The sequence below is a fragment of the Alexandromys fortis genome, unplaced genomic scaffold (assembly GCF_014885135.2).
Source record: "Alexandromys fortis isolate MF-2015 unplaced genomic scaffold, M_Fortis_MF-2015_v1.1 scaffold_61, whole genome shotgun sequence".
NCBI classification, from domain to species: Eukaryota; Metazoa; Chordata; class Mammalia; order Rodentia; family Cricetidae; genus Alexandromys; species Alexandromys fortis.
Genome location: NW_026067962.1, coordinates 10,433,421 through 10,445,542, shown reverse-complemented (window position 1 = coordinate 10,445,542; position 12,122 = coordinate 10,433,421). Strand labels below are relative to the sequence as shown.

Genomic DNA, 12,122 nt, shown 5'->3' with positions numbered 1-12,122 from the left:
TCCAACTGCTCTGGAAAGACCCTTGAGGAATTCTGAAGTTAGTCTTCATATATCACTGGGAACCTAAGATTTGAAAAAAAAGTTATCAAGGCCTGTCCTTCAGAATGGTCTCTCTAGAGCTGTGGAGTGTCAAGCTGTCCAGCATGGACAGGCTGGTAGGACCGCTATAGGCACCCACAGGGATGATACCCAGGTCAAGGGTTATTGTATAGTTGAGAACAAGAGCACAATAGTAGTGAGATGCATTCCTGGGGACTCTTTAAGACTGGGTTCAGGCTGAGCCCCCAGTAGTGCAAGGGAGAGAACATGCAGGAAACTGGGGTCACACTCTGAAGATAAGGACAGGGACCCCTGCCCTGAAATACTGTCGGTCAGCCTGGAAGGACAGGTTGGGGGGGGTGGACGACATGGAGTAAATGGGCTCAGTCTGGGGGTGCTGAGTGCTTGGACCTCTGTGTTGTAATACAGACACAGATATTCGGACATACCACACAGGCTTTTATATTAAAGAGTAATATATAATTATTTATCTGGCATCCTCCACCTGCAGCCTTCAAGAGGAGGCAGAGCAAGCATTCTGACCAGGAACTTACATATTAAGGAGTTGAGGTTCCACGAAATGACTTGACAGAGATCACGTAACAAATGAGGTTTCTGTGTCTCTTTGTTCCTCAGCAGACTGGCCCCTTTGATCAGCTGCGTCAATTACTCTCCATTTGCATTTCCCTAGGACCCTGGTAGTGTACACCCGGCTCTACACTTTGTCTCCAGACAACTATCTATGACCTTGGTGTTGTGGAGTGCATCTAACAGGATGCTCAGATTCTGTAATGAAATCAAGGTGTTCGGCCGCTGTTTCCATCAACTATGACAAGTGGATGACAATCCTACAACTTAAGCTTGGGAACAGGGTCACTTCGATATCTGCAATTTTCTCTTTCAAGAGTCTGACTTTTTGAGATAGGAATGACTGGAGATGGCTTGATAAGCAGGCGAGAGGCTGCAACCCCACTACAGCTGCTGTCCTGAGAGTCCCTGTTCACCGGTCATAAGGCCAATCAGCACCCAGGATAAGAAGGGAGAAATCCAGATCTCCTATATGTAAGGATCAAATCTACACAGTGGTTTCCCTGAACTCCATGAAGTGAATATGTATGGCAAAAGCCTAAAGTTCCTCCCTCCAACCATCACGTCTCCCCTGGAGGAGAGTAACTCCATGCCCAAGAGAACCCAGGTCACCTCCTCTCACTTTCTGAGCATTCATGCTTCAAGTGCCCTTTAATCCACCCTGGAAACAAGCCCTTAGACCACATATTTGACAGGTTCAGGTTAGAGAGTGGCCAAAAGTTCCCCATGCTATGTATCTTTCTGCCATTGGTCTCCCTGGTCCCAAGAATGAAAGATTGTAAACGTGCTTTAACAAAATCCCATAATGACTTTGTCTCTTTGTAGGACACATGATCAAAATGTACCTCAACCTCAAAAGGTCAGAAATGGTTTGTGAGACTCAGGATCCAGCTATAAAGGCCAGTAAACACTGTTCTAGCTGTAATTTCTAATTGAGGAAATATCTGTCTGTCTCTTTGATTCACTGAAGCAGAAGCTAGCGGACACTAGTATTTTCATAAGAAGGGGGACAGGTCTCTGTAGGCTATAACCCACTGTGATTGGTCCATTTCCTGCTCTGACCTCACAAACTGCCATTGGGAGAAAGCATGTCCTGTATATAAGGATGTAGGCCGGACTGCATTTCTGTCTCTAGAGACCGGAGAGGTGATCTCAATGCCTGTGGGATTCCTTACTAACTACCTACTCGAATAGCTGTTGGTTTAAGGCTCCCCACAGCCTATGTGCAGAGAAGTACAGTGTCCACGTAGCTTTATGTCCCGCCTCCCCCAAAAGAGGAACCTTAAGAGTCAATAAAAGATTTTTTATAATGTTGGTTGAGGTGCATTTGGTTCTGTAAAACTGGCCTATCAGGAGGATAACTTTATGTTTTTCTTTGGGATCACCTTCTTATTTAGTTTCTCTAGGATCTCATATTATAGGCTCAATGTCCTTTATTTATGGCTAGAATCCACTTATGAGTGAGTATGTACCATTTCATCTTTTTTGGTCTGGGTTACCTCACTCAGGATAGTGTTTTCTATTTCCATCCATTTGCCTGCAAACTTCAAGAAGTCCTTGTTTTTTACTGCTGAGTAGTACTCTAATATGTATATATTCCACATTTTCTTTATCCATTCTTCCATTGAGGGGCATCTAGGTTGCTTCCAGATTCTGGCTATTACAAATAATGCTGCTATGAACAGAGTTGAGCAAATAGTTTTGTAGTATGATAGAGCTTCTCTTGGGTATATTCCCAAGAGTGGTATTGCTGGATCTTGGGGTAGGTTGATCCCGAATTTCCTGAGAAACCGCCACACTGATTTCCAAAGTGGTTGCACAAGTTTGCATTCCCACCAGCAATGGATGAGTGTTCCCCTTACTCCACATCCTCTCCAGCAAAGGCTATCATTGGTGTTTTTGATTTTAGCCATTCTTACAGGTGTAAGATGATATCTCAAAAGTTGTTTTGATTTGCATTTCCCTGATCACTAAGGAGGTTGAGCATGACCTTAAGTGTCTTTTGGCCATTTGAACTTCTTCTGTTGAGAATTCTCTGTTCAGATCAGTGCCCCATTTTTTTAACTGGGTTAATTAGCATTTTACAGTCTAGTTTCTTGAGTTCTTTATATATTTTGGAAATCAAACCTTTGTCTGTTGCGGGGTTGGTGAAGATCTTCTCCCAGTCAGTAGGTTGCCTTTTTGTATTGGAAGGAGACAAGATTGCCAGGCAAAAATTGGAAACTTGGGGATGGGGATGGGGTGGACGTAAGGGGAAATGGGGAGAAAAAAGTGAGAAGGGAAGGATGGGGAGAGCTTGGGGGAATGGGATGGTTGGGAGGGAGGCAGGGTGGATATGGGAGTAGGGAAATATATATATCTTAATTAAGGGAGCCATTCTAGGATCGGAGAGACTTGACTCTAGATGTGTTCCCAGGTGTCCATGGAGATGTCCCCAGCTAGATCCTTGGGCAGCTGAGGAGAGGGAGCCTGAAATGGCCCTATCCTATAGCCATACTGATGAATATCTTGCATATCACCATAGAAACTTCATCTGGCGGTGGATGAAGCTAGAGACAGAGACCCACATTGGAACACTGGACTGAGCTCCTAAGGTCCAAATGAGGAGCAGAAGAAGGGAGAACATGAGCAAGGAAGTTAGGACCGCGAGGGGTGCGCCCACCCACTGAGACGGTGGGGCTGATCTAATGGGAGCTCACCAAGGCCAGCTGGATGATGGAGCATGTGATCAAACTGGACTCCCTGAACGTGGCTGACAAGGAGGGCTGACTGGCAGTGCCAAAGGACAATGGCACTGGGTTTTGATCCTACTGCATGTAATGACTTTGTGGGAGCCTAGTCTGTTTGGATGCTCACCTTCCAAGACCTGAATGGAGGGGGGAGGATCTTGGACTTCCCACAGGGTAGGGAACCCCAACTGCTCTTTGGACTGGAGAGGGAGGAGAAGGGGGATGGGGGGAGTGGGAGGGAAATGGGAGGAGAGGAGAAGGTGGAAATTTTTAATTAAATAATAAAAAATTTTTTAAAAAGGCAAAAAAAAATCAAAGAGTATGGGGATTGCATCATTCCCCCTGTTGGCAGAAGCCCACCAACCCAGGGAAATGCCCAAGTGAAGCCATATGTAACTAAAGAATGCTTTTGTGTGAATCGTTAGTGATGGGAAGATGAGCTGACGTGTGTGAAGACTTGTGTGGCTCTGTTGTGTTTTTTAATAGCTTTGAAAATAAATAAAATTTGTTTTCTGGAAAAAAAAAACTGGCCTATCATTGTTCTACAGGCACCCTGGTGGCCATAAAAGTCGTAGATAACATAGAGGAGAACTTTCAGTCCATCGTGTCAGAGATGGCGAAACTCAAAATACTAAAATCATCCTAAAATCATTCGCCTCTTCCAGTTCTAGTAATGTCAAAATATTCCTGTTTTATTTCTGAATACAGCCCAGAAGGAAACTTCTTCCAACTGATAATGGAAGAGAGCAGGCGACAGGAGGAAAAGCCAAGAAAATATCTGGGCAGCTACTGTCAGCCATCAATACTGATCAATATCAATACCTTGACATTGTCCATTGAGACTTGAAACCCCAAACATCCTGCTCATTGCAAAGGGCACCGTGAAACTGGCAGGCTTTGGTTTTAGCCACCAAGTGTAGAGCTGGCATGTGCTGCAAGAGCGAAGAGGGACCAAGAGCTTCTATGCCCCAGGAAATATCACCAGGTTCAGGGCTAACAGCAGACTAAAGGGATGAGTCTACCCAACTCTAGCTCACTCAATCAGTAGGCTTACTGAAGCTCCTTGCAGAGGTGTGGGTGCAGAATCACTTAAAGAAGGGGTGACTGAAGGGCAGCTGCACCTCTCAATGCCCGTGACCACCTAGCCTCATGGCCTGCCTCTTCCAAAAATATAGCCTGAAAAGGCAATACCAGGTTCTGTTTACATTGGTCAAGGTGCACTTGGCTCTGTGACACTGGCCTATCATTGCCTCTCAGGCAGCGCGGTGGCTTTTATAGTTGTCGACAACACAGAGAAGCACCTTCAGTCCATCATGTCAGAGACGGCGACACTCAAAAAAAAATGCAACAGCATCCCAACATCATTAGCCTCTTCCAGGTTCTGGAAACCTGAAAAGATTAACTTTAATTTTTAAAGATGTTTTCTGGCTGTTGGAACTTTTGCTGTGTTTTTATTTTGGAAGCAAACATTCATCCACCCACCCCTATGCCCACCACAATCTTCCTTCCATGCATCACCCTTCTGTCACTCTGAAAATGCATAGCTTTTCCATAAACTGTCTGAAGAGGCTGAAATAAACACAGAAGAGGCAAAGGAAGTGTACTTTGTCAAAGACTATGTCCCTCCTTTTTTGGGATGGGGTACCATTGTGATGTCCAGGCTGGTCTTGAATTCTTGGGCTCAAGAGACCCTTCCACATCAGCCTCTCAAGTGGCTGTGGGTAAAAAGGTGTTTGTCACCATGCCCAGCTGAAATGTTCGCACCCTCAGCAGGTGATAAGATGAACCCCATGAATTAACCATGTGGGTGTCTTTTTCCAGGGGGATAAATGGTGTTTTTTTACACTTTAAGTCTCAGACACTACAGTCTATTCTTTACCCTTAACATCTGCAGTTTTGGGGCACCAGGGACCTATTGCAATCCTGAGTCACCAGGGACACTATTTGCTGATCCTTTTCGTGGTCTTCACCTGGTTTCCGTGACCAGAAAACTTAGCCAGTCTGGGCTTTGCTTTCCATCCCCCAGTTGATCTCTGCAGCTTAAAGATGGGCAGAGGAGGTGAACAGAGGTGAAAGGCCTGTTCCAAGACAAGAAGGAAGGGCAGGGAAGTCCACTAGCTGGGCTCCAGGGGTGTATTCCCAGCCAGGGATGTGGGAGTGGGAGCCCAGATGCAGGCTCTGTGCCAGGCCCCCAGCATTCTTATTTTGTTACAGAACTTGTCCTTCAAGGCTACCTGTTCCAACTGATAATTGAAGATGGCAGGCTGCAGGAGGAAAAGGCACAAAAATCACTTGGACAGAGTGTGTCAGTCGTCAAGCACTGGCAAGAATGACCTTGACATTGTCGCTCCAAACCTGAGGTCCCAAAACAACCTGCTAGATACAGAGGGCAATGTGCAGCTCATAGACTTTGGCCTTGCCCCCAGGTGTAGAGCTGGCACTATGTTGCAAGTGTAATGTGTGACCAAGACCTTCAATGTCCGGAAAATATTAGAGTACCCCAGATCCGGTACTAACAACAGACTGGAGAAGTTATTGTACCCAAATCTAGCTAATTCAATCAGTAGGTTTACGGGGGCTCCTTGCAGAAGTATGGGTGTAGAATCACATACAGAAGAGGTGACTCATGGGTAGCTGCATCTCTCGATGCCTGTCCCAACACTGTGACCACCCAGCTCAATGGCCTCCATCCCAAAAAATTAGCCTTGAAAAGCCAGTACAAAGGTCCTATTAACCATTGGCCAAGGTGCATTGGGCTCTGTCAAACTGGCCTATCATCGCCTCACAGGCAGCATGCACGGTGGCCATAAAAGTTGAAGATAACAGAGAAAAGCACCTTCAGACAGCGACACTCAAAATACTAGAGCATCCTAACATCATTTGCCTTCTCAAGGTTCTAGTAAAATAAATACATTCTCCTTTTATAACATAATATGCCCAGGGAAGAAACTAGGTCCAAGTTTTAATGAAGGATGGGCAGGATAAAGGACGAAAGGTCGCAGAAAATATCCGGGCAGCAAGTGTCAGCCATCAAGTACTGCCATGACCATGACGTCATCCATCGAGACCTGAAGCCCCAAAACATCTTACTAGATGCAGATGGCAATATGAAGCTGGGAGACTTTGGTCTTGCCACCAGGTGTAGAGCTGGCACTGTGCTACAAGGGTGCTGTGGAACCAAGAGTTACAGCCCCAGAACTGGTACTGAGAGAAGGCTACGATGGGAAGAAGGCAGGTGTGCGGAGTCTGGGAGGTTGTTCTATTTTATCACCACTGGGCACCACCCCTTCAGAGGAAGCACCCTGGAAGAGACCGAGAAAAAGATCACTGTTGGCATGTATGACATCCCAGCTCACATCTCTGGGCAACTTGAAAATCTCATTCACCAAATCTTAACAGTTGCCCCAGAGAGGAGGCCCTCCATTGAAGACCTTCAGCAACATCCGTGGGACATGAAATACGAAGAAAACATCCCAAGTGACACCAACTCAGATTCTAGCATTCTGGACATCCTCTCTGGTCTTGGATTTAATGCAAATGCCATCTTGGAATCCCTGTAAAAGAGAAAATATGGTGAAATTATGGGGACATACCTTATCATCAAAAAGCAGATTTCCAAGAGACTTGAGGTTGGCTCTACCACCTCAGCCAAGCCTGCGCACCTTGACCATATGCCCCCATCTCCACTACATCCTATATCTCTGGTCTTCCCCAAAAACAAAGAACCAGCGAGCCCACCTTTGGCCTGATTCACACCCAGCCCCCACAACAGCACCTGCCTGATGTCTTGACACTATCAGGACAGAAGATAGTCAGAAGTTCTTCCAAGCCTCTGTGTTGTCCCCAAAAGAAGAGCCCCACTTATAGCTATACCCCCCATCCATAGCTGTGGCTGCCCCATGTGTCTGCTTGGATAACTTCATCCATATAGAGATAAGGAGAAGGAGAGACAGATTTGCAGTGATAGGAGAAACAGCCTGGAGAAATCCTCTACAAAGGTTGGGGAATCAGCGTGAGGAGTTTGATAGCCTGTAGGTGCAGTGTTGTCTGTCTGTCTGTCTGTCTGTCAGGGAAACCTGCTTTGCACCCAAGTGAGGAGCAGTGGAGGCAGCTGAGCTCCCTGCAGCAGGGTCTGGGGAGTTTTAGAGCAAAATTTAACCCTTTAGCTTCCAGGAGTCATAGTAAAGAAAGTCTTTTGGAGATTGTGGCAGAAACATCATTGGTCCTTGCTGCATTCTCAGGGGGTCTTGTTAAATGGTTCGTTAGAAGTAACAAGGAACACCAATTAGGTTTGTAGTGTTTCACTGCCTCTCTGTTAGACCCCAAGTAAAAGAGCAGCAGCCTCTTTTGTCTGCATTTGACTTTCAGTTATATCCTCAAGGTAAAGTTTTCTATGCCTGATGTATCAGTATCTATGGAACTGCTTATCTGAACAATTGCCCATTGCATTGTAGCTTTGTTTGACCTCTAGTAAGAGAGAAAATTACATAAAGTGAACATTTTAGGAGGGTTAAGGGGGGAAATCATTCATCCTTAACAGAGCATTTATGTCCTTCAAACCAGTAGCTTTCTACTGGTGAGGACTCTGAAAAGTTGCCAATACTGGAAGTGTCCCTGGGATGCTTCCAGAAGAGACCTCTCTAGGGTACTCTCTCAGGGGGTTTATTCAATCCTACTCACCAGTTCAACGAGGGGTCAGTGTACTCGGGTGAAGGACCCTTGGTGAGATCTTAATTGTGAGGATGATGCTTTAGGGTCTCCTGATCGTCCCTCAAAGGAGATCTCCTGTTCCTTCAGTGAGATTTCCTGATAGGTGCCTCTGGGAAGCTTCGTCTCTTGGGACAGTTCCAAACAAGTGACACCTCTTTCTCCGGGGGTGTTTTTATGCCTACTTCTTTTGAATCCTGAGTACCTAGTTCAAGGCGACAGACAGGTAACGGGGTTCTTAAAAGTTCAGCTTCTAGAGACCCCTCTCAGGATTTTTTTATTTTATTATATTTTTATTTATTATACGGTGTTCTGCCTGTATGTATGCCTGTGACCAGAAGAAGACACCAGATGTCATTATAATGGTTGTGAGCCACCATGTGGTTGCTAGGAATTGAACTGGACCTCTGGAAGAGGAGCCAGTGCTCTTAACCTCTGAGCCATCTCTCCAGGAACCCCCTCAGGATTTAAAAGAAGGTCTCCACAATAAGTGAAAGAGAACCAGAAATCTGTTTGGGCTTCAGTAAGCGGGAGCCTTAAAGTTCTAGCCTATAAGGCTTCCATTCAGGGTTCAATTAAAGGTGCCAGAACTGAGGTCTTTAATCCATTTGGACTTGAGTTTTGTGCATGGGGTAGATATGGATCTATTTGTATTCTTCTACATGTTGACATCCAGTTATGCCAGCACCATTTTTTGAAGATGCTTTCTTTTTTCCATTGTATAATTTTAGCTTCTTTGTCAAAAATAAGAAGTGTTCGTAGGTGTGTGGACTGATAGCCACTTCTTTGATTCGATTCCATTAGTCAACCTGTCTGTTTTTAATGACAATACCAGGCTGTTTTCAGTACTGGAGCTCTATAATAGAGCTTGATGTCAGGGATGGTGAAGCCTACAGAAGTTCCTTTATTGTACAGGAATGTTTTGGCCACCCTGGGTTTTTGTTTTTCCATGTGAAGTTGATTATTGTTCTTTCAAGGTCTGTGAAGAATTGTGTTGGGATTTGTAGAAGGAGAGGCAGGTGGATGGATCTCTGTGAGTTCGAGACCAGCCTGGTCTACAGAGCTAGTTCCAGGACAGGCTCCAAAGCCACAGAGAAACCCTGTTTCGAAAAACCAATAAATAAATAAATAAATAAATAAATTGACCCATGAGAGGCCATGGGGATCATCGGCCTAGCCCACAACAAAAGCACCTCTGGTGAGTTTTCTTCCCAGGCCCCTGGGGAATAAACCTGGACAAACTCTGTTTAGGAGAGAGGCTGTGCCCTCAGATTCCCCATCCCAAGGCTCCTCCTACTTTTTCACTTATGCCATGTGTTCAGGTTGGTATTGGGGCCAATTCTGACAGAGTTCCACACCCAGGACTTCTTCAACCCTGATCAGAAAGGTAGGAGAGGGGAAGTTATCTGTCCCACCGTCCACCTCTCCAGGGATGGCTGTCCAGGCTGTCACTAGTGTGGTTGAGCTCAGTGGCCAGCATCCCCCAGTGTGTCACTTCACGTTCCTATGAGTGAACAGGCCTGGGACAGACTCTCAGAGCACAGCTACTAGTCACCATTGGACCAATCAGAGTTGAGCACATCCAGGCCTTGCTGCTATAACAAGATGGCCCCATGCCTTTGTCTACTCCATAGCATTCTCACGCTGTGTGAACTCGCTGACCTGTTGAACAGCACCAGAAAGGGGCCTGAGGATTAAGAAAGAGATAAAATACGGAAGACAGAAATTGTGGTTGGAATGTAAAATAAATAAATTTAATAAAAAATAAACGTTTCTGCTTCAATTGCTTTAGGGATGTATCTCTTCCTTGGGGATTCTTTAGCTGTAGATAAAAGACACTGTCCCCACCTCTTTTATGCAGGAAGACACAGGTTTACTGATGAGAAGTTTAGATCTCAAACTTGGCCATCTTCCTGTGTTATGCCCATGTAAGAAGACCCACAATGAGACCAGCAAGGACTTGGTTTCCAATGTAAACACAAGGGTCTTTATTGACAAGCTCGAGCCTGATCTGCAACCCAATACTCCAACACAGCAGATGGAAGGAATACAGCCCCAAACTCGGGGAAGGGTAAGTTTTTAAGGGGAACAACCACAAGAAGGGAGTTCCAAGTCTTGGGCATTTCAGGATTGGGTCGGGGATATGGGGCCAGGTGATTTTTAAAATCATTGGTCAGGCTATTGCCCGAAACCACAAACACCAACAGGATGTCTGCAAGAACATCCAGACCTTGTAAAGCTCATTGCCCTGTCTTCTGATTGACTGTGTCTAGGGGTCGGTGCTTAACGTTTGCTGCCACTGCACATTTCGTGGTTTTTTTCTGGAACTGAGTTCAACCCCTGGTTACCAGATGTCTAAAGATGGAGGCCCTTTTTCAAAATGGAGTCTGTGAAGCCAAGTCGGTTTTCTTAGGTCCCCACACCTCTACCCATTCTGCCTCAGATCTGATTACAGTGAGTGAGGAATGGAAGCACAGAGATGGGGAGGACAAGGCGAGGATGCTGATTAGGGGCAGCTCTGTATTCACAGCAGGTCAGGCAAGTGGTCTCTAGAATGGAGTCTGCCTCACAGGTGAAGTTAAGGCACTTTAGTAGTTAGAGAACTATGAGAAGCATGATTAGGCTTGGTTGACATAAACATCACAAGTGGAGCAGAGGGAGGGAAAGAATAGGCAGTTTTGTCAGGATTATTCTGAAGTTGAGGGACCTGGTGTTCTCCCTCATATTGAGTAGGAGAGATATGAGCATCAAACAGCAAGCCCTAGAGTGAAGGGATTTGGAGGAGTGGAGCTTTGGAGGCAGGAAGAGGCAGTGGAGGGAGAGTCTAGCTGTGATCAGCTCACAGTTAGATGTCTCTACCAAGAGCAGCAATGAAATCCCTATGGAAGGATCTCCCAAAATAAAAGGCTTTTTCTCCATTTTGAAAGCTAAGTTCCCTCATGGCCTCACTGTCCTGTGGTTCCTAAATGTGCCTCTCACAAAAAAATAGAGTTAAAAGTTTAGGAGTGGGGGCTGGAGAGATGGCTCAGAGGTTAAGAGCACTGCCTGATCTTCCAAAGGTCCTGAGTTCAATTCCCAGCACCCGCATGGTGGCTCACAACCATCTATAATGAGATCTGGTGCCCTCTTATGGCCTGCAGTCATACATGCAGGCAGAACACTGTATACACAATAATTAAAAAAGTTTAGGAGTGAAGAGGAAAGGAGAGGGAATGAAGGGAAAGAAAGAGAGGGAAAGGAGGGAAACTGGAGAGATGGGTGGGTTAGAGTTCGTTTCTTGCATTCAACCCGCCTTACTTATTCCTATCTGGAACTGATAACTGATAACAATTTTACTGAAAACAGTGGTTGTGATGTATGAAAATAGTCGTTAGCATTACAGAACCGACCCCTTTGACCCATTTCTGAAGAGAAGCCTCCATCTCCGGCCCTGACGTCTAACGCTGGAATTTCTACGTGCACTGAAGCTCCCCACAGCAGCATCTCGGGACAGGTGAGTTCTTTCTCTTGGACAGCTCATATCTAATCAGAGAGTGCTGAAGGTTCAGGACTGCTAGAAACTGTGGAGACACTAAGGAAAGGAGCAGTTTTGGTTCTCTCCAGCCTCAAGCAGGGGACAGCGAAGAGTGATCTATCTTAAACAGAGAGGCAATATTAATCAGGTTTTTACTTGAGATTTAGAACTTGAGGAATTTTCCTTGGCAGTGGGAACTGAAACTAAAAGGAAGCAAGTTGGTGAAGAGGCCGGCTCCGTGTGTCCTCTGAGAATTCCTGGGCTGTCTTGACGTCCAGTCTTAGCTTGCAGTTCTGATTAGCAGTGAGCCCCCGTCTGGCAGCAGCATGTGTGCCTGGTTTTCCCAGATTGCAGCGTTCTTCACCTCCAGCTGCTTCGTTCCACAGAGTCACCGTTTTGGTATTGCTAGTTCTCTTGTACCTAGGTGAGCTTGACCAAAGTGGAGCTCTACGGACCTGGGCTAAACTGTGGTGGCCCACAAGTGACTCGGTTTCCATCTGGAGTCTATTCTGACTTCTAAGTCAATTGAGTTCAAGCTTGCTTGT

At 45.8% G+C, this 12,122-nt stretch overlaps 1 pseudogene; it reads left to right on the top strand.

Annotated features, from left to right (window-relative positions):
- Positions 1 to 1,881: 1,881 nt before the first annotated feature.
- LOC126508323 (putative sperm motility kinase W) lies at positions 1,882 to 7,105 on the top strand (annotated as a pseudogene).
- Positions 7,106 to 12,122: the final 5,017 nt, after the last annotated feature.